Genomic DNA, 23,873 nt, shown 5'->3' with positions numbered 1-23,873 from the left:
ATACATTTTTTTTTCACATGTACTTACCAAGCAACAACAGTCAGTACGATCTTAGGGTCGGCGCCTTTAAGAAACCACGTGTAAGAACTAACCATGTATTGATGAGCGCTAGCCTTACGGGAAGGGACGAACATACAGTACGAAGCGCTCGCCCCTTTCCGCGTTTTGATAGCGTTTACGAATACCCTCATGGATGTATTTAAAACTAGTCCCAGTAGTAGCTCTTTTAACTAAATATGGGATCCAAAAATTATGTTACATAATGCCGGATTTTTCAAATCAATACCGATATATTTTACATATAGTTGAACACTCTTTGTCACGCCATAGTTTCAAGAACGCTGTTTACTTTCTTCGGATGTTCACTGATTACTGAATTGCAACATAAATATATATAGTGTTAGAATGGGTTATGTGCTAATGCATTCATGTATTATAAGTAGTAACTCTCATTCATTTTTTTGAATTTCTTCATTTCATGACTTTGTAGTTATTTTACCTGCTTTTTATTATGTGCTAAATAGTACTAATGTCTCTGAAATATGTAGGATTCATTACCCCCCCCCCCGTTTTATTTATTATTACTTTTCTGCATATATATTTGTAAGTCAAGGCGTGCATTGTATGTCTGTGTTTCAGTCTGCTTGGGGCAAATCTTTTCATTTATTTCTGTGTATTATATCTTCAGGTGTTTCAGCGTACTGCGCAGAATGCTCTTTGGTTTATTAGCTCAACCGGTGTTTGAATTCATTTTATCTATACAACTGCAGTGTAACATATGGACGTGTTGTACCGCTGCTAAGCAAAGCATGGGTGTTAGGGCCCTGTCAGGCAAAGAATACCTGCATTTTGCCCCATCAACCGACAGCGCTTTTGTGTCTAAATGAAAAAAAAAGTTAAAATATAAACTGCACTGTCAAGTATGCGCTCGCATTGATTTACGAATAGAAACAGTTTGAAGTAAGCAAAAAGAGCCACTTTCTGGCTCACCCTCCTTTCTAGTTTTACGGGGACAGCTTGTCACGCTTATCTTAAGGAATTCATACGGTTTCATTCTGAGGGCATTGAGAGTCAGCGTATCCCATGACAAAAACTAAGATGACGTCACGATTCCCGGATCAAGTGATCGGCTCCTCATCCATTGCGGACGCAGGCGGTCGAAATTAATCCAGAGCCCTCCATCCGGAGCCCTCCACTAGGGCGCCTCTCATAGGCCACGTGCAGCTTTAGAACGTTAAACCGCAAACACCACATCAAACACCTCATACACCTCCTACATCACAGCACATGCCATACACGACACGTCATAGACCACGTAACACGCACCACACCCATGGATATCACAGTACCTCACACCACACACCAAAACGTACCGTACCGTTTTGTAACGTACCATACCATATTATATCATATAATGTACCATACGATACCATACCGCACCGTAACCATTCAATACCCTACCATACCTCACCTCTCCACTGAGAATGTGCCATATGTGGTCATGTGACATACAGCACACATGACTCACGTGACCCGAGCCACTAGGAAAAGCAAAAAATTTTACAGTTTAACTTCTGATTACTGCTTATTTGTACTGAGCGCTATCCAAGTCAGACTACTTTTCTACGGTCACTGCATACGCCATCACGCACACACACTAAGGGAGATAATGATCGGACTGTGGCCGAAGATATACGGTAGCTTCGTCACGGAGGATGCACGCCGCGGGTTCGTCCTTCAGGGCGTGCGGGCGCCGCAGGGCGTTCGTGAGAAAGAATGCACCCGGTGCCCACAGTGGCATCCGCGTAAAAGCAGGAGCTTGGCGCCGAGAGCATGCATTTTATATCGGTGTATTTGATCCTTGCCATGTGTTCTCCATCGCTTCCCCTTTTCGTAGGACTGTCATTAGTCACTCGTATATTGCGGCGAGTACTGGGCGGCACTTTTGGCATATATCAAGGCACTTATTTAATCACCTCTCTCGTAACAGGCCTGGGCGGCTGATTTAGGCCTATGTGAGAAGAGTGCACAGCTCCTGCTCCATGATTGCCCTCATATCTGAAATCTCAGATTATATGTGAGACCACTACAATTTCTCAGTATATAGACAGTGCATCCTTAGTAGCTGCCCAGAGGTTAGGTACGCATGACGACCTTTGTGTGTATAATTGAGGCAGAGCAGGCAAAAAAATAGTACGGTGTACTCTAGCCATTAATGGGACCAACAACTGATGTTTAAGGAATCATTTTTAGAGTGGTAGATCTCAATGCAAAAGTCGCTCACTATTCCGTGCCTGATTTGAACTTGGTTTAACCTTGATTGGTTTGGTTTGGTTTAAGCGGGTTTAACGTCCCAAAGCGACTCAGGCTATGAGAGACGCCGTAGTGAAGGGCTCCGGAAATTTCGACCACCTGGGGTCCTTTAACGTGCACTGACATCGCACAGTACACGGGCCTCTAGAATTTCCCCTCCGTCGAAATTCAACCTTCACGGCAGGGATCGAACCCGCGTCTTTCGGGCCAGCAGCCGAGCGCCATAACCACTCAGTCACCGCGGCGGCGGTTTAACCTTGAGAAGCACAGCATACCAACAGATTGACTTTGACAGACTGACAAACGAACCTTCGCTGATGTGGACCAAAATCGATGTCCAACCATAATTGGCTGTGCCCAACATGATTTCGATCTCCAAATTTGGCACGGGTCATTTGCAAAAAATTTGGCCCGGCTCTCCTATTGAAATTTGTCCTTGGTCGATTTGGACCAATATCGATGTGCAGCCATAATTGAGTGTGCCCGATATGATGTCGGCCTCCATATTTGGCCGGAACCATTGCCAATATGCTATCGCTCGACCTTTGGGTATAACCGTGGTAAAACCCTGTCTAATTTTTTTTTTCATGTCAAAGGAAAACTTTAAGGTTCAAGGTGCTTTGTTCGATTCGCAACAATTTTGTTGTATACGGGTACATAAAATTATTACCGAGAATTTTTAGACCATTGGATCCACATATTTTTGTGTCAAGATGCTGGACATGATCATGATCATGATCAGCATGATCAGCGAGCGAGATGGCGAATGCACGCCGGCAAAAACGGTAATATGAAAAATAATATCATTTCAGCCACAAGACTGTAGACAGCTTTTTAAAAGATACATTATTAATCCGGTTCCAGGTAGATTCCAGCTAGTATTTGGAACTTTAAAAATTCTCGCGCATATAATAGAACCATGTTCAAAATACAGAAATAGGTGGAAAATAAAAAAGAAATGACAACTGGTTTTCAGGAAAGGAAATGACGCGGTAATTGTCTCATATATATCGATGGACACCCGAACCGCGTCGTAAGGGAAGGTATATTGAAGGGAGTGAAATAAGAAAGGAAGAAAGAGGTGCCGTAGTAGAGGTCTCCAGAATCTCCAGAATAATTTCGGCCGCCTGGGGATATTTAACGTGCGCTGACATCGCCCAGCACACGGGTGCCTTTTGCGTTTCACCTCCATCGAAACGCGGCCGCCGCGGTCGGGTTCAAACGCGGGTACTCCGGCTCAGTAGCCGAGCCCACTAACCACTGAGCCACGGCGGCAGGTTGAAATATGTGGAACAAGGTTGCCTTTAAATTTGAGTTTTACGTGGAGGAGTGTTCAACGTACGCGTATCTAGAACATCGTAGCGCCTATATTTTGATTATTATTATCAAGAAAAGCGTTCCAGGCAATCTTGACTTCCTAATCGGACTACTGTTTCGCGGCGCAACACAGAGTACGCGCTGTCTGTGCTGATTTTTTCATCCCTTTTTGCTTCTAAACAAAGTATACCGTGCACTAAATATTTAAAACATATAAAACAAACTAGGCCCATTTGCAGCTTTCCATGTAGCCTGCTTGAAGCGGCTGAGTCTTCATCTTATTTAAAAGATCGGTTCACTGTGACGCAGCTCTGCGGGCGCACCCACCCAGTACTGTACTTTACCTTCCCTTTTGGCAAGGGACCAGTGAATATGACGTACACGACCACTCGCTTGTCTATTCTTCACGCGTGCTCATCTCGTCAGTATTAGTCTCATTAGTATTAGTATTAGCATCAAAGCTGGAGTGCCCTACCGGGTAGAAGCACGTATGTTCCGTATTTCCGTACTTATCAACGCTGTGTCATTTAGCCACTATGGCTCGAGCATGAAAGTTACATAAATAATAAGCAAGTTAGAAACGCTAATTGCCACTCACTTCGCTTAGCTGAGCGAAAAGCAGCCAATGACCTCGTTATAGCTGCTCAAAACTTCCTCTTTTTCTTAGTCTTCTTCAAAACGTGAATAAGAGAGCGCAGGACAAAAAAAAAAAACAAAAAAAACAACAAGGAAGGCAGTGCGAAATGCCGTTAACGATGTCTTGAAGACAGGAAGTAAAGAACCAACTCAATCATTAGTCAAATGGCTGCCAGTCACTTGTCTCGTATTTTTTCTCAAACATGAGCGGCAACCTAGAGTGCCTCCCGTACCCAATATTCGCCGCTACTTCACGAGAAGCGTGGGCCATAAAAAGAGGAAAGCCGTGTAGTCTGTAATTATCCGCACCTTGTCCAACGCTACAACGTGTTCTCAAGTGGCGAACAAAACGACGTCATTTGTCCCAGTAGTCATCACGCCGATATCATTCGCCGGTTAATGGGCTTCGGCAGCGCTGAATGCATTGTTACAGCGGGAGATGGTACAACCTTGCACGAGTTGGTGCGTTCAGTCTTCTGCACGAGAACAACAACAACAAAAAGACGTATGAAAACGAAAAAATAATAATATAAAAGTAGGAGAAGTGAGAGAGAGGTCCAGCGGGACGTTGCATTTAATTTGCTAATGTCAGTTTAACGAGGGCATCGTTTCAATTCGAGCGTGACTGCTTACGCATATTATAAAGTGATAAATAAATGATGATGCTGATCACGATTATGATAGCGCTGAGTTTTATTGGCCAAAGAGACCCACGGCGCAAGGTATTTTTCTTTACACAAGGTGGGGGCAATCCCTTACAAAAATGGTCTACTAGCTATCTATAGACCTCTTATAGACCCTGTTTCCTTCCCGTAGATATTTTCTGTTGTCTGTTCATAGTCGATAGACAAATGCCCAATGAAAGTGTATGGCCACAAATCTATAGATTGTCGATAGACTGTCTATATGGATTGTATTGCCGATAAACTAGTCTACAGAATTTGTCTATAGAAGGTCTGCAGACTTTATAGACAAAAGTCTATGGACAGTTTACAGACTGTCTAAAGAAATTTTTTTTTTTTTAAGGGAAAGACTCATTTTCGAAGCATTTCACAAGAGAGAAGCCGTGCACCAGGCCACTGGACAGCTTGTGCCCGTTGCATCACCGGTGGGTGGATCGCTCCAAGACTTGCCTCAATGCTCGGAAGGAGAGACTTTCCGCGCAATTTCACTGTCCGCACCGTGCTGACTGCCACTCACAGAAGACGAATTAAGAGTCCGCTTTGTTTGGTCATATCACTGTTACAAAAACTCCAAATGCCCAACACTCCCCGCTCTGTACTGGTGCCCCCCGCACGATGTTCCCCATGAGTGCATTTCGTGTAAACAAGACGAGTCACCTGCAATTTCGGCATCGATGGACTCGTTGGCCAAAGGAAGGGGCCTTGGAAGGGGGGGGGGGGGAGAGGAGGCCCGACCCCCGTTCCTCACCCCACAACCCTTCTTCAGAGGGAGCTGCCCCGCTCCAGATCAGATTTATGACAAAGGCTTAAATGCTAGGACGGTATTAATACAAAACATTGTGGGGTTCATCTGGTTGTTTTCGTACCCAGTCGTAAAGCATTTCGTTTTATTAACCTAAACCATTCATGTCCCAACAGAACTTGATTGTCTGTCCACGGTTCATGAGTATGATGAGCAGAATTGAAACTCACAGTATGCGCAAAAATTTTTTTCAATGCAGCCAATCACTCCTCGTTTGTTCAACTTTTTAAAACTTACGGTTTTAATTCGTTATATGCGCATTAACAAATACACCTTCGAACAGTGCAAAATAAGAAAAATATAAACAAGAAATACAAAATTTAATGTGTAAATAAAACTTAGAATGAATGCATAAATAAATAACAAATTCAAAGTCTTCCCCTCCCCCACACCACCACCAACTCTAAAAAAAATGTTCCTGAGTCCCTGGGCAGAGGTGATGTGTGTGCCCACACATTACCTCTGTCCACGTTCACACTGTATTCTAGCCAATTTCTTGAAAAAAGGGGTTGCCTATCATTTATGGCTGTATCATTTGATATTTCTTACATGCAGGATTCAACACTGTCGTCGACCCGTTGAGGGACATGAGCAAGTGTGGTTATTTTGGTGTGGGGCTCACCAACGCTGGAACTCCAGCTCTATTTTATCTGATAGGATGTCGTGGCTGTGACGGCTAATTTATTATTTTGAGCAGGCAAATATTACTTAGCGTAGAGCAATTTATTTCTGTAGGCGACTTTAAACTACAAGCCAGCAAGGTAGACACCTTGCAGCGTCAAAAAATTACCACAGCGAATTAATTTGAGCAACGAGGTCACCATCACCAGCTTTATTTTTCTTAGTTAACATCACGTGATGAGAGAAAGGGTCGTCCTGCGTAATTAGATCAACAATCCACCGCTGTCAGTATGAACACCTATACTTCTGTTAATGATTTAATGGGTTTGGAGACAGAAACAGCCATAATCAGCCATTTCAGAAATAATCAGGTGACATCAGTATCGCTAGAATTTTTACTCTCATGTAGTAAAGGCGGAACAAAGACGCATAAAAAGATGCATATTATGATAGTTCAGATTGGTTAAGATCATGAAGGCCTGAAACGCATATGCATATAGCGGAGCAGTAGCCAATAAAAACGATTATTACATATTTTTGGCTTGCGTAACGAGGACCGTCGGTAAGTGCAAAGGCACGACATTCTTAACATCATTATGCGATTCGTGGGACACAGCGTTTCAAATGAGAAACGACCCTGTCTGCAGCCACCGTGAAAAAGAAACTCTGAAGCAAATTATGTAAATCCCGAGTTAAGTTGAGAAATTTATATTCTCGAAATGGAGCTCAAGATGGTTGACCTCAATACGTTTCGCGTGCAATACTTTTTTGCTGCATGCCAAGATACGGTCTGAAGTGGAAACCGGAATGTTACACGAGGCACTACAGCCGTAAGTCAGCGAGCACTGCGAGTTTGCCTGCCTTGTTCAGCGGCATACCGCCTTTTCGCTTGCGATAGGATCGAAGCGCCGTAGGTGGCTGGGATCGCCGGCCAATAAAGGCCACGCAGGGGAGGTGCAACTCGTTTTATATCAGAAGTCGTCATAATAAATGCACAGTTCTGTGCATGCCTGCTTGCGCTGCTCAATAATGCGTGTGTTTTCCGCATGATCCCGGCTTTTTGGAATTAGGAAAATAACGTTTGAGGGGTAGTATAACAACGGCGTGTTAACTGCATTTTGCCTCCTCCAACGGCTTTATATTTAAATTTCTGTTTTGCGTGTTGTTTATGAACGTGAAAATATTTTTATCAATACGCCCTATTCAGTAGAAGGCTCCCGGGGTCCCCGAGTGATCTGGCTCATCGCCCTGAGAACTCGCAAGGCACATCACTCATTAACCTGAGAGTAAAGGTTGATGAGAGATCCTTCTGAGAGGTCATCCTGAGATCGAGGGAGTCCAAGTGTAATTGGGCTGGTGGGTTCACCAGCCTGTCGGCCTGATCGCTGATAGGTTGCAGGTGAACCAGCATCTCTGTTTCGCTGCAGAGGAACTCATAATAAGGCAAAAATTGGGACCGGTAGGTTGAACATTCTGAAAAAAAAAACAAAAAAACACAGCGCTACTACGTACTACATCACGAGGAAAACCGTGCATGTGCAGTATGCCATCTTTTCGTTTCCTCGTAATGTAATACCCAGTAGCGCGGGTTTTTAAAGAGTCACACTTCTTACGGTACCATTACAGCTGCTAGGCACTGTTAGTATGCTTCTTCCATTAATTGCGTTATCGGAGAGCTGAATTCTTAAATAGTTCAATGAACCTGTGAGAGGACACAAAGATGCCGTCAAGAGAACGTACATGCCAGTAATTGGTGCAAACAAACGTCTCGTCAAGCTAATTCAATTTGATTTTTAAAAAAAGCTATGGCTCACAATGAAGTTTTGCACCACGGCCATGTCGATTGTTTCGAGAGGGACACTGTGGGCATGATAACCACGAATGCAGAAAATTACTGCAATACAGAAGCACAAAAAGATCTGAGGACAGGCCATTAAAAACGACAGTCCAGGACCTTCTAGCTTGCGTATACGGCAAAGATGTGGCGGCAACAAATTCACACCGTTGTAGCAGTAAAATATCGAGACCTTCGTGTTCCTGAGTTTTCCCTGCATTCCGAACACCCAACCAAAGCGTGATGCGATTTCCCCTGCTAAAGAAATTCAGAAAATTGAACCAATAGCCTCTAGAAAGCGAAAGCGAGCAGAGTCAAAACGGACACCATGAGTGCTGACTTGCAACTGTTCTCTTTATTGACGTTTAGAGATTTATGAACTCCTTCCTTCATGACGTCGTCAGTTGTAATGGCAAAAACCCTATTTTTAAAAATGAGTGACCACCTTCCCTGCGACACCTGGTATATGCTTCACTGCCAGTGAGAAACTGATGGAAACTGGCACTTGTATTGTCTCTGCTCTCTCTTCGTCTTTGTCTTGACCGCTTTTTGTTTTCCTCTGTTAAGACTATGACACCAAGAGAAACCACAAATCTGTTCCACTTTGTCCCAAGTCGCTCCTGTGTAATGTAGTGCTACCACGAACGCTTATATTGCCCCTAACTTAGGATTCGCAAATTTTTTTTTGGCTATTGAATTCGGAAAAAGTTTGGAATTTGTGATGATCGGCGTACGCTGGCCATCTGCATCAACGAATCCAGGAATTGGCTTGACTCGAGAGCTGGCCACGTACCCCTATAACCGCCCTTGGTCCCGAAGCTGGTATGGCCCTCGATCGAAAGCACTTTTATTCCCGCTTAGTAAGGCCGCTAAAATCGAATTCGAAAGAGGATCGTCCTGGCCCGAATACCAGGCGCGATCAAAACGAGTGTCGACAAAGGACCGGCGTGGTTGGGGAAGCGCATCGAGTCGAGTGAGTCTGCGCCGTGCTCCGTGCAGGGGCGCTATTTCCCCGCAGTTAGACTAGACCAAAAAGTTCGATCGCTGTTCCACTGCATTCAGGCCACCGTGAGTGATGCATCGATCGTGGCGAAGCCGCTCCCTCTGTCTGTGAAACGGGCTTCCGATTTCCAGCCTCTCTTCCGAATGGCCGCGGCAAATTCAGAAGAGGAGAGGAAAGCCCGCACTATGACCAGGCATCGCCCATGCAACTTGTGCTGGGGTGCAGAGCTTTTCTGTTTTCTACATTCAAGTATGGCGAGAAAATGGATTATTGGAAGGTGTAGTTTTAGCTCGCTACTTTGAGAATTCACTTATCAACCAATCAATCAATCAATCAATCAATCAATCAATCAATCAATCAATCAATCAATCAATCAATCGATCGATCAATTGATCAATCAATCAATTGATCAATCAATCAATCAAGCAAGCAAGCAAGCAAGCAAGCAAGCAAACAAGAAAGCAAACAAACAAAACGGGACTGATATATCTACAATATAAGGGCATTCAACAATACCTGTCTAGTGTCGCCAGAAAAATTATTCCCAGTCACATCGAGGAACGTTTTGAACCCAAACGCGTAGTAAGTTTCGAGTTGAAATTCCGTTTCATTTAGAAGAACCCATGTGATGTCCAAAAGCACCTTACCTAGTAAAATCTCACAGAAACTATTGCGTATAGAAGTAGTTTGCTGCTGACCTGTTTAAGTAGGTGTCAAATTTTTATTTATCCTCGCTTGCGGGAAGTGCGGGGTTCGTACCCCAGTGCCACTGGGTACTTCTTGTTGACCTTTCTCAAACCACAAATCGCTCCCAGACAGCGCACGCGCGGCAAACGTGATACTTCATGAACCTATCTGCGACGTCTCGGTTGGCAGCCGACTAAAATAAGTATCGTTTGCATTTCTTCCATCGCTCCACACCGTCGCTCCTACTGGCTCGAACATCCGCAGCGCACTTCGTCTCTTGGTGTCAACGTTCTACTGTGTCGTACAATGGTAGCGACTTGAACTTTTCGCTCCGGCGCCTCTGTCTGTGCGCAGCTGTTAAAGCGGAGTGTTTTTTTTTTTTGATGCAGCCATGTGAACTCGTATCAACAATTGACTTAAAGTCATCGACCACTGATCAAAACGTGTCATGGAATTAAAGCGTAAATGAAAAATCTTGCCTCAAATTGTAAGAACTCAGCACTGAAATCTCGGAGAAAGAAGGATTTATAATTTGATCTTCTAATTGAAAATCGCATAAAACCAGCTGAAGTGCCATGTTAGAGGTGAAACCCTGCATTTAACAGTGTATCTCACCCCGTGACCACAACGAGGTAAAATATCGCTGATTCGTTCTAAGCGCAGACTGTTTTTTCTTCTTTCAGGAGCGTCCGTCATGTTTTATTATAGCTGACGCTGTTTCTAGTAAGCCCTCCGATGAGAACCAACGCTTCCTTCGCGTAGTCGACAATCTGCTTTTAGCTTTCGGCTCTAGATGGCGCAACAGTGTTTCGCACTGCTTGGGTGGAGCGGCAACCACCGCCCACTGAAACTTTCGTCGACGAGCCGTACATAAATGTGCTGTAATTGCTTTTGCTGCGGAAATTAAAATGGACGCCACTCTCTACTCACAATACATCATCGCTGTCACGCGGGTGGGACTTAAATTAGTTTTTGGTACAGCAATTTTTCCGGCGTGCAATCGCCATCGCACTCGCTGATGAGGATTCCAGCATCGGGATGCATAAAATCAGGCGCCTGCGCTGACTGAAAACACTCCATAAAAATCTTTACAGGGTTTCTAGCAAAACAGTTGCGGAATCGAGAATTTAAGACAAGAAGCTTTCCGTTGTGCTGAAACAAAACTTGGATGCTTGAAATTTGGAGCTCGCTCCCTTTAAATAGCGCGTATAGTGCCCTGGTGCTGCAATTTCTCCATGGAGAAAAGAAACAAATTCATGCTCGAAGAAAATTTATGAGCCGCTCGAGATCAGCCTGGATGACTTTTTCTCCTGTTTGGATCTGCACCAAACCCTGGCCATTCCCCCACCGTGGGTATGTGCCATCGCTTCTCAGGCAACACCACCACCACCAACAAAAAAAAAAAACAACAACAACAACAACAACAACAACAACAACAACAACAACAACAACAACAACAACAACAACAACAACAACAACAACAACAACAACAACAACAACAACAACAACAACAACAACAACAACAACAACAACAACAGCAACAACAACAACAACAACAACGAGAATAAAACTCGTGGCCAATCGGTAGCATATACGCTTCCTGTGTTAGGCTGCTTTCAAAGAGAGGGTTTGGATGCTATTATTCCAGCGCTTTTTCTGTAGTTCTTTTGCAGTGGTCCAGTATTTCCGTCGCGTACAGAAAAATATTGGGGGAAATCTGCATACGACACATTCTGTCCGTTCGTAAGTGGCATTGCATTTACCTCGCGCTCCTTTTATAGCTTCTAATGGTTTCTGTCAGTTTTGATTCATTTCGTAAGCTCCACAATATTCAGGGGGGACCACAGCTTCCCGCAGGTAACTCCCAGGTGAACAGGACTGCGTAATTAACGTGCATACATGACGTGCATTCACTTGCACACTTTCTCCACAATTTGGCAAACTGTGGCGGCAGCAATTGGGGCCGGCCTCTTGATGGCCTATCACTAATTCACTATTATGCGAAAAACAAATTAATTGCTTACTACATTGGCAAGAGCGATATATACAGGTCACGTGAGGTTCCCCAATTTCATGGCGGCAGTTGTTACCTTGAGTCTAACGCTGACAAGAATTCGTGCATCGTTTTTACAGCCAAGGTGGTGAGAGCTATATACAATATTATCATGAAACGTATTTAAACTCTTGTTAACAACAGTGAGACTTTTACATTTGTATCTTTTCTCGTGCAAACACTCCGTTAAGAAACAAACTGAGCTGACCAAATCTCAGGAGGAGATAGTCGTTCGCGCTAATGGTGACGCAGGCGGATTAGCACAACCCTTATAAAAATGGTCTATAGACTTTCTATCGACTTCTTATAGGCTCCATTGCAGTCATATATTATTTACTTCGGTAATTCATAGTCTGTAGACTTTCTATCGACAAAAGTGTATTAAAAGTGTATGGCCATAAATCTACAGATTTTCTATACACTGTCTACGGGATTTGTCCAGTCTATAGACTTTATAGACTGTATAAATATTTTGCAAGGGAACCTCCTCGAGCGCGCATTAGCTCTCTGCATTTATGCTTTTCCAAACATGCAGGGACGCCATCTCTATCGTGTTACATAAACGCTCGAAACGTAGCTCAAGGGTGTTCACAAAAGCCGTATCTGCACCGCATTCAACCCAGGGAAGAAGAGGAAAACTACACCGACTACAATGTCTACACTGCCTACAGTGAAGCCCGGGCTGTTTTAACACAAGAACAAAGACCACACGCAAAGATGGTTTCAAAGGAATGTTGCGTAGCTTTGCGGCACAAGAGCGCATGGTACGTCCGAATGTCGTCTGCACAGCCGATAGGCCAGTTCGGCTTCGTCCTCGACTTGACCACCCGCGAGCTCGACCTTTCCGACTGTTTCTTCGTCAGCGCTCCTTTCCTGCTCGAAAAACAAATAAATAAATAGAATGTCAACAAAAAATTAAAGAAGCAAAACAAGCAAACAAACATAAGAGTAAAGCAAAGCCCGTTTAAACAGCGACACGAGCGCAAAAGCTGAACCTTTCGGCGCGGCATGTGAGAAGAGCAAAACATCAACAAAGAAGGCAGCCGCAGGGACTGCAGGTCCAGTTCTGCAGGTCTTCGTGCTTTGCTGCCCTCCGGCTCGGACGGCCGGTGTGTGTACGCGAACGGCGGGTAATTACAACGGCAGCGAAAGCTCACCGGGGGCACTGCACAGCTTGAGCGTTCGCAAAAGAGGGGGGGGGGGGGGGGGGGGGGGGATGCCTATGAAAGACTGAAGGAACTCGAGCGAGTGGACTGGAATCTCCCGCGGCGGGTGATCTATGAACTGGCGTCAATAGGCACCGATACCGCCTGGAAAGTGGCGCTGTCAGCTTTCGACTGGGGCAACCGTTGTGTGTACCCGCTCGCTCGGGCCTCATGAAGGGGCCGACGACGGTGCGTTTTGGCAGGCTTTGTGTCAGCATACGTGCGCAGGCTATGCGTGTGTGTGTCTCCTCTATAGCCATTCCGTGTGAGCGCCATTTTTGACTGGAAACAAGCACAAAAGAGCGCAAGCATGTGCGTTATTCATTATGTGCTCACACGGCCTGACAATAACGCGAAAATGGGGAAAAAATAGACAGGTTCCTAGCGTGAACTGTAATGTATAGCTTGCTGCCTCTCGTTCTGTCCGCGAACTAAACTTTGTTTCGAGAACTTGGTGCACGCAGCGCTACGGGTAAATTATTTCGCATTTTGTCCAGTGCTATCCAGAACACTGTGCTTTTAAAAGGTTCATGCACAAGACTTCGACGTTTCTTTCACCAGACCAGACCAAGGTTTTGTGCACGCAAATTGTGGCCCATACCTTATCAGCATCGATACACTTAGTATTTTTTTCCTGTCACTATCTGGCACGTATCTCATGCTCTATTTTATTTTTGCCTTGATGAGAAGAGCCTGTTTGTGAACGCGAGCGTATTTGTGCATTTTTGCTTTTGTTACGAAACCCTGCCCATGCAGCCACTAGGCGACCACATGAGGCGTAGTTCTATGCCGGCTGGTCTGCTTTCTGATTCCGCTGTTATCGGATAGTCTGTGCCCTGAATGTCGAGCAATGCTGGAGTCGAGCAGTCGACGCGGCCTGCGTGACGACATCGCACGCGGCCAGCATTTATTACGTACGCGGGAGCTCAGAATTAAGTGAACGCGTTCACCTGCACTTTCATCTTTACCATCTCGTCTGGCCAGTTCGTCGTCTCGCTGGTGAGTATCTGATAGCTGTGGAACCCCCGTCCGCCTCTCCCCTTTCTTTACTTCTCTGTCAAAATATACTTTCCCTGCCAGTGCAAACAGCGTGTACACGTGCCACTATCTCACTGGTCTTGCTGACAAGTAGACAACAAAAAGCACATGGAGCTTCAGAAATATGGTGCTTCGACAACATGGGGCACCGAAAACCTGGACCTTCGACAACATGGGGCTCCGAAAACCTGGACCTTCGACAATAAGAAGCTTCTATCATGGAGCTTCGACAACAAGGAGCTTCGACAACATGGAGCTTCGACAATAAGAAGCTTCGACAACGTGGAGTTTCGACAACAAGGAGCTTCGACAACATGGAGCTTCGACAACATGGAGCTTCGACAATAAGAAGCTTCGGCAACATGGAGCTTCGACAATAAGCTTCGACAAGGAGTTTCGAAGACATAGAGCTTCGACAACATGGAGCTTTGATTACATGGAGCTTCGACAACATGGAGCTTACTTCCACAACATAGAACTTCCACAACAAGGAGCTTTAACAACATGGAGCTTCGACAACGTGCAGCTTAGCTTCGACGTAGTTGAGCTTTGGCAACATGGAGATCTTTGAAAACACGGAGTTCTTCGACAAAACGGTGTGCTTTGACAACATGGAAAGGAAGAGCAAACGACAATGCGATGAAGCTCCACTGCGCAGTGTTGCCGCTCTTCGTCTCGTTACCCCTGTGCTGCTGTTTATGCAGTGCTATCTTTAGCAACCTCACCGTTGTTCACCGCTCACAGAAGCGGACAACTTATGATACCATGGAATCGCGATCGAAGCCTGTAAACAGAAGCTGTCAGCACGAAAAGCAAGGGCGCAAAAATAAAGAGAAAATCCGTTCGGCTGATGTATGCGGCAAACAACAGCGCGGAAGCTATCGATGGGTCATGTAGAAAAAAAAAGGTCGTGCCGGCGCCCACGGACAGACAGCGGGCACGTTTCCGAGGCTTGTCGTAGTGTCCGTCGTGCTCCATTAATTGCGGCGGCACAGCTCCCCTGACATGCGGCCGCCACGCTCCTGCAACGCTAACGGCAGTTTAATAGCCTTGGGGGGGGGGGGGGGGGGGGGGGGGGGGGAAGGGGGGGGGGGGGGGGGGCTCAGATTAAATGGCCTTCCGACGACGTGCGTCGAACGCTGCGCGATGTGCGCTACGGAAACGAACGCGCTTTGGTCGTCCAACCTCTCTCTCTTTCATGGATTGCGTACAGCAAAGTGCGCCTACACACCTCCGCAAAAACCAAGCGTCGAGTGTTGACGTGAGTGTTGCTGCATACTGATATGGGCGATGCTCGCAACCCATCGACGAAGCCGTGTTTTTCACCTTCGCGATGCCGTAGCGCGCTTGTCGAAAGCATTCTCGCCACGACGCCGAAGCGCTGGTAAGTTGCAGGCCAAGCTCGCCACTTAAACAAATGAGCCACTTTGAGAGACTGGCACATTTTTATTTTGGAAAGTGCTTGGAGAAAAACAAGAACAGTGAAATCGTGTCACCCCTCCCGCGTGCAATGCAGCGGGTATAAAGTGTAAGCGTCGCGCACGTCTGCGCGTGCACGCAAAGATAACCGTGGTCTGATATTATGTTTGCCACACATGCGTTTGTTTTATTGGATAATCACAGACCGAACAATGCCTCTTCGTGACGCTTGTCAGCGGAGGGGTGTGCCCCGGAGCGAAACGACACAAGCAAAAGCCACGAAAACGTTGCCTCTGTATGGGCATGACACGGTTTAAAGCTGAGATTCTGCTGGCTGTATAGCTGCGTGTCATGGTTTCGTAAGCTACGTCATGAACACCATTTCTGTGATGGCAATGACGACAACGCATAAACGCCTTTCTGAATTGTCGCTGACGTAAGTGCCGATACAGGAAGGTATAAGAATCACTCGCGGAGTATAAAACTCGTAGGTTATCAGGTATATACAGCAATTTTCCTTATGATCTAAATAACCCGTAGATTTGAACAGCCACATACCAGAGATATAGACCTTTACATATTGCGGCCAAAATATTGCCAAGATAATCATATATTGCTGAGAAAGAAAGCGCCCTTTGATCACCGTATGCTTTTCTTATAACGATTTTCACCACATGCACCTTCTAGATCCGTTTCAAGTACCACATCACTTTGGCAATCTACAGCATAACATCTCTGCCCCCACAACTCACTAAGACTGGCGCCGAGGGATTGCTCAGAATGCTGGGCGGTCATGCGAGCATTGGTGCGCCTTGATGCATGACCAAGCTGAGTTTCAAGTACAGAGGCTCCTGCGATTAATCCTCTCCCATTCACTGCTCCCGACTAAGAGTGCTTTTCGCCAGCAAAACAGGGGAAAAGTTTTGTGAATCTCACCCGCTTGCCGCTACGCTACTCCCCCCCCCCCCCCCCCCCCCCCACCAACACACACACACACACTTTTTTTTCTCCTTTATTGCACCCAGAAGGCGTCAAACTTACCACCCTTCTTCAGCAGGGGCGAGGCCATATAATATACACACCTCGCTGAGCACAATTAAGGCACTCCCCGAAGGTGTGATTTTACACAGATTAGAACAGTGATTGCAGTCGTCATTGAGATTTACGATTATCTTTGTTGTTGCCCCATGGTGAACAGGCAGCTTCCGAAAAACAGCAAAGGACGGAAGCTCTTTACAGGTATTATATACCTTGTCTTCCGAAGGGCGTGGCCGTCGAGGAAAAACACTTGGTACACGGGGCTCGTGCAGGCCAGTTTTTCTGCACCCTCGAAGCGTGAAACGTACATCCTGTACGCGCCAGCTTCCACCGCGTTTAATATTACGAGCGCCCGTCCATGAGCTCGACAACGGCGTTTTACTTGCAAAAAGATGCGACAGTGTGGCGGTTGTATATAAGAATATATACAGGGGTGTATACGTATATTCTTGTACACGAGCAAACCTGCATGCAGGCCTGCACGGATGCGTCAAATAAAGCGGTGAAAAAATAATCTAAACAATGGCATTAAAAATGGCCAGCTATATAATCAGCCTTCGTACACCGCAGCTACTGATGTTACTGTTTTTGTTTTTGGAACAACACGTACTCAGGCTGCGTCACGCGGGCAATTAAAATTAGCACGTGATGACATAAATTTTGCACGCAACCCTTCCCGAATAATTAACGAAGCACGCATTGGCCGTCTCTTTGGCTAAGCCTAAATATGGGTGGTGACACGGAGGTGCACCGTCATCAAGGCATGCGGGATTATGCAAATTAGCGAATGGATACAGAGTATAACGATCGCCCGTGGTTGTGAACTGCATCTATGTGCATAAATTAATATGCCAGTTATCTGTAGGTTGACCCGCCGCGGTGGCTCAGTGGTTAGGGCGCTCGACTACTGATCCGGAGTTCCCGAGTTCGAACCCGACCGCGGAGGCTGCGTTTTTATGGAGGCAAAACGCTGAGGCGCCCGTGTGCTGTGCGATGTCAGTGCACGTTAAAGATCCCCAGGTGCATGGTCGAAATTATTCCGGAGCCCTCCACTACGGCGCCTCTCTATTCTTCCTTTCTTCTTTCACTCCCTCCTTTATTCCTTCCCTTACGGCGCGGTTCAGGTGTCCAACGATATGAGAAAGATACTGCGTCATTTCCTTCCCCAAAAACCAATTATTAATGATTATTATTATTATCTGTAGGCTGCCCTTTAAGGTAAAACTGCACGTAGATGCGCACTCAGAGAGGCGCGCGCACACACACTCACACACAATATATATATATATATATATATATATATATATATATATATATATATATATATATATATATATATATATATATATATATATATATATATATATATATATATATATATATATATATATATATATATATATATATTGTGTGTCTGAGTGTGTGTGCGCGCGCCTCTCTGATATATATATATATATATATATATATATATATATATATATATATATATATATATATATATATATATATATATATATATATATATATATATATATATATATATATATATATATTGTGTGTGTGAGTGTGTGTGCGCGCGCCTCTCTGAGTGCGCATCTACGTGCAGTTTTACCTTACAGGGCAGCCTACAGATAATAATAATAATCATTAATAATTGGTTTTTGGGGAAGGAAATGACGCAGTATATATATATATATATATATATATATATATATATATATATATATATATATATATATATATATATATATATATATATATATATATATATATATATATATATATATCATATGCGCAGCGAATACTATGGACTCACTGCCGTCCGTCCTTAGTAACGTAGCGAATCGCAGTCGCCGAGTGTACTGTTCTTACCGGAATTAAAATTGAACGGATGAATTTATTATGAAGATTCGACCCGCAGAGGTTTGTCGTTGCGCTCACGTAACCACGGCTTTGAAAGCTCCGTGACGTTGAGCTTACTCATTGGTTGAAGGAAGACGCCTTGGATAATAAGCCACGACAGCGTACTCATCCTGGATTCTCAGACTAAGCACATTATCGCCACGCAGCGAGTGAGATCGCACTAATCTGTGATTATTACAGTGCGGGACATATTTAGACAGCGCATAAACCAAGAACACCTCGGACTGCTGGCAGGAGCATAGCCTGGAGTAACGATACCGCTACAATCTCCCGGTGTGTACGCGAACATAATACACCGGTCCATTAGCGCGCCCGCTAAGGAGACAACCATGTCGCCAGTATAGGAGATCGACGCCTCGGGGAGCATTGCTGTGTGGCGCGAGAAAAATCTGCCTGTATACACACAACACCCGGAGACACGGGTGCCTTCCTCCGGTGCTCTCACTGTAGGGTCTATGTCGAACAAACATGACAACGAAGAAAAAAAAAGGACAAAAGGAAATGAAAGGCAGTGAGGGCGGAGAAAGTAGAAAGGAATCGACGAGTCAGGGCCTCTCAGGTACGTAAAGGAGGAGAAGGCGAGGCTCCGCAATCAGCCTTCAGGCACGGATGATGCGGTGGAGCGCTTTGCGACGGCATTCTCCGCTGTTTTCTCCTCTTTTCCGCGCGGGGTCCAAAAAGGAAAATGCCGCGCGTCCCGGACAAAGACGACGAAGCCAGCGCCAGCCTCCCACGCGACTATAGTGAGCGGGCGCACTGCGCTATCTGGTTCCGGAGTGCGTGTTGTACACAGGCTCTCTTGCTGCTTCTGCTACCGCTCCCGCGTTGGTCGCCGCAGGGAATGGGAAATCCGTACAAGCAACCAGGTACACGTGTGCTTTATTCTTTTTTTTCTATTTTTCGCTATCCTCTCGCTGTCCGTCATACACTTCTTTCCGCAGTTCCTGCGCTAAGCAGCTACAGACCTTGTGTTGGGTATACACGGTCCAGCCCCGTAAGTGCATGCTCTTTCCTTTACTCCACCGCTCTCACCCTTTCTCTCTCTCTCTCTCTCTCTCGTTCTCACGGCAGGAATGGACGTTTCTTGTAGTAAGTATGCTGAGCGCGCCCGGACACGGATGCTCTTGCTTCACATCCACAACAGCGGCAGAAGCGGTAGCAGTGTCCGCCGAACAACAAGCCCGAGGCCCGCCGGCCGGCACCACCAATGATGATCCCGTGTCGCGAAGAAAACAGCCGCCCCTTAATGACGCTCTCGGCTCGAGATGCTTGATGTTCGCCGGGCCGCCGCTGCTGGTATCTCTCCCACGAGCCAGTCGTCTAGCGTCTGTGTGTTTTGCGTTTGTGCGTGTGTGTGTGTGTGTGTGAGAAAGAATCTGTCGACGACTCCTTTGGGCGGCGGCGGAGGCTTTGGCGGGGGTTCCCTCGGCGAAGACGCAGCGCTCCCTGCGGGAGCGAGTGCACATGTATTGCGCATACCTCGGGTCCCGCAGAACGCGCAGAGTGACAGAGAAACGAGCAACATACGAAGTATGGAAGGCGATGAAGAAAGGTTGTCGATGTTTCGGCTCCTTTTTTTTTTCCTTCCCCTGTTATTATTAGTTTCGGAGATTCGCGTTGCGTGCCTTGGAGCCATATTCCTACTCCTCCCGAACGGGCAGGCGGTGCAGGAGAGTCGAGAACGCGTTTGCGCAGGTAAACACTGAAAGAGTGCGTCGAGACAGCGCACTGCTTTGATGGCGGAATCAATCGAGTCTGGGAACGTCTCAAGAAGAGAAAAAGCGAAATTCAATCATTTCTCGCAATCTAGAGGGAGGGGCGAGTCCGGTACTTGCTTTCTCTAGGAGTTGTTTTTTTTTTTTTCATGTGAACGACGACTACAATTCGTGTAGTAACGTCACGCTCGTGAAGAAAAGCAGATGGCGGCAGTCATGGTGAGAATGATAAAACGAAATAAACTATGTGTCAACAATGGTTTGCTCCGAAACGTTAAGTAGTACTGTCATGTAAACGGGTGAAAAAAAAAAATGTGGTCTTCCTCAACCGTGGGATATGAAGCAGCATTGCGGAGTTAAACTTGCAATCCGCTCTCACGAGACTGACCCCGAGAAACTTCATCAAGAAGCAGCATCCAAGCAGCCGTGTTTTCGTGTTTTACGAATACACAGGCAGCTCAGCATTGTAGCAAGAGCGTTTAAGTCGTTGCAGGAATCTATTAAACGCGGAAGGAATGTGAGCGCGATTCGAAGCAGGACCACCCTGAAGTAGATCGAAGATTACACGCATGACGCAACGCGTGAGCGGTCATTTTAAAGTGGAACGATTTCGCAGCGTCTCGCAGGGAATAAAAAGCGAGCGAAAGGAAGTGAGCGAAGTTCAACGAGGAAGTATGAACACTTTTATGTACTTGTTTAGATCTTGAATTGGGTGTCGAAACAGCTGAAGGCCCACCTACTACCAGCAATAAACTTTTGGTGACGGTATTTCTGGCTATGTAAACGCCCGGTGTCTGCCGTGATTAGGAGAGCATGATGTATAGAAACAACCTCTCGTCATTATTCGGCAAAAGTGCGCAGTAGAGCTTGCTATGAGCCGAACTCACATAGGCCAAATTATCAAGCATGGCGCAGAAGGTGTGGCGCTGTTCAGCGACCGATTACCCAAGTGTCCGTTGAACAATGTCTAGCGAACGTGATCGGTCGGAAATATTGGCAATTATGCTGCCGTCAATCTCATTGAAACGTAAAAGCTTTACGATGCATGTAAAATCTTGTGAAGGGCAACGCACGCGAGCTATCGAATGAAAACATAGAAGGGACGTCGTGAATGGACAGCGGCTATATATTTTTCTGCAGTTATTCATTCCGGGATGCCGCGTATTCGCCTTGGTAGTGTTTTTGTTTCTTGTTTTACCTTGAGGCCCGAACATTCATCTCACGACACGCCAGAAGAGCGCTCGACTGTATATCGAGGCCTTTCATGAAGCACTGCCAGCGATTTGCCGATGCCTTCCTTCACCGTTCAAAAACGCATTATGCGAGCAGCGTGCTTCGGCTATAATTTCTCAAAACAAGGTCCCGGCACGTGTTCGGATGCACGAAGTCGGCTTGGGTGCGCGGAAGGCTTTGGGTGCGCTCATAATAGTTTTGGGATATCCTCCATGGGCCGGATCGACGTCGGGGTGCGCGACCCGGGCACCTCATGGCATGGCCCGGCCGGGGTTTTTTTGGGCGAAGGTGTACGCATCCAACGCCGCGTCGCCCACACACATTGAAGCTCGCCTTCACTGAGTGCTGCTTCCTGGAGGTTGCATTAAACGATCGGATTACGCTGTTCAAGCTTGGAGCGCTGGTGTGCGCAGCGTCCGGAGGTGAAGTCGAAAGCCGTGTTTAGAGAGTCGAGGCGATGACCGTGCTGCGCTCCGCGCCGGGACGGAACCCATCCCACAATTACTCGGGCATTCTCCTCCGGGGGGCGCCAGGGGTGTACCTCCTCACCCCCCCTTCTTCTCATCTCCATCTTTCTCAAGCACGGAGATAAGTCTGTCTGCAGGAAAGAGCGGAGGGATGGTGTGGAAGCACACGAGTACGGCGGGATGGAAGAGGGGACGGAAGGGGGGGGGGGGGGGGCGTTGCAGAGGGGTACACGGAGCGGGGCCAGTGTGTCCGAAGCGGAAAGTGGCCTTCTATAACTGCAGCCTGCGCGCCCATCGCGCATTAAAGTTGTGGCCACCGCTCAGCGATGCATTGCGAGAGCGTGCGTGTAGATTTTCGTGAACGCGTACATACATCATCATGGCCCTTGGAATGCTTTGATCTGGGGGTCGGAACGTTGCTAAAGTTGTCCTGCGCGGCGAGTGGGAAAACAATTCTGACACCGCTTACACTGCACGGAAGTTTTCGACCCACTATTGCACATATACAGTGTTGCTCTATACACAATATTGCACTGCACACAAGTTTTCAGGGCTAGTTCGAGATAAAATGATTTGATGTAAAAAAGGGGAGGGGGAGGGGGGAATTACATTCTGAAATGGAACACATAATGCCTTTCATAGCGGGGATAGCGCTGGCATGTTTATAGCGCTGGCATGTTTAATAATGCTTCCGATGGTGTGCGGAGATGCTGGTGCAATGGAGTGAGTCGGCTCTCTGACGGAATAGCACGAATACGAGCTGAAGTTTGAGACAGGAACTGGGTCTTCCAGTAATCTGCGAATGGTAAGCACATAATTACCAATTCTGCGTGCGTGGACATTAGCCCCTTAACACTACGGCATCATACCTATAAGGAGGAGCTTATGTGTCCTCTCCAATTTTTGATACTCAAACTTATGCACCCCTCTCATGATGAAGAAGAGGCGTTCACTTCCGGGAACAAAATAATTAAAAGCCTGCAATCTATCTACCTGAACATAAGAAAGGAAGTCTACCGTCTAACTGTGTGAAGCTCCTTTACAGGTGCGCGGCGCGTACTGCACCTGCAGGTGTTTTCGCACTTTGTCACGGATCCCCATCTCCGCCGGTCCCCGCCGCGAGAAGAAGACGGAAAGACAGAATGAAGAAGACAGAGGAGTATAAAAAAAAAAGAGCACTGTTTCAGATGATATCAGCGAAATTTATATGGCCGCACTTTTGAGATGTGGAAATTGCATCGAAACTTCTATACTACCTCTCTGAAGTTTCTCGTTGAGCACGAACCGCGGGACAAAATTCATATGACGGCAGTGTTTGATAACGTTTGACCGGATACCAAGGATTTCGTTGCATTTTTAAGTATATAACAGAAATGTGGCGGCTAATGAAAAGGGTTCAACTTAGGTTACGGACAACGCAGCGAGCTATGGAAAGGAAAATGGTAGGTGTAACTTTACGAGGCGGGATGAGGGCAGGGTCGGTGAGGGAAAAAACGCGGGTTAATGACATCCTAGTCGAAATCAAGAAGAAGAAGTGGGCTTGGGCAGGGCATATAATGCGATGGAAAGATAACCGTTGGTCCTTAAGGGTAACGGAGTGGATTCCAAGAGAACGCAAGCGCAGCAGGGGGCGGCAGAAGGTTAGGTGGGAGGTTGAGATTAAGAAGTTTGACGGGAGACGATGGCCGCCGCTGGCAAAGGCAAGGGTTAATTGGAGACATGGGAGAGGCCTCTGCCCTACCGTGGGCGAAGTCAGGCTGATGATGTTGATGATTACGATGTATCTAAAAGGCAAGAGAGGTGATGTTGTGTAAGGTGGATCCAACTGCACCTATTCAGGACATCTTAAACATGCGCACACATATGGGCGCTGAGATTCCCAGATA

The 23,873-nt window shown here is 46.4% G+C and overlaps 1 long non-coding RNA gene across 2 annotated transcripts in view; it reads right to left on the bottom strand.

The window, feature by feature from the left end:
- Nucleotides 1–12,753: 12,753 nt before the first annotated feature.
- LOC144094827 (uncharacterized) overlaps nucleotides 12,754–23,873 on the bottom strand; it is a 155,594-nt gene continuing 144,474 nt past the window's right edge. Inside the window, exon 3 of one of the 2 annotated variants that reach the window (XR_013306591.1) lies at nucleotides 12,754–12,822. This is a non-coding gene — a long non-coding RNA (uncharacterized LOC144094827). The remainder of the gene's footprint in view (nucleotides 12,823–23,873) is intronic. The other variant, XR_013306592.1, reaches the window with a different exon arrangement.

The sequence above is a fragment of the Amblyomma americanum genome, chromosome 6 (genome assembly GCF_052857255.1).
Source record: "Amblyomma americanum isolate KBUSLIRL-KWMA chromosome 6, ASM5285725v1, whole genome shotgun sequence".
NCBI classification, from domain to species: Eukaryota; Metazoa; Arthropoda; class Arachnida; order Ixodida; family Ixodidae; genus Amblyomma; species Amblyomma americanum.
This window is presented reverse-complemented; position numbering and strand designations above follow the sequence as displayed.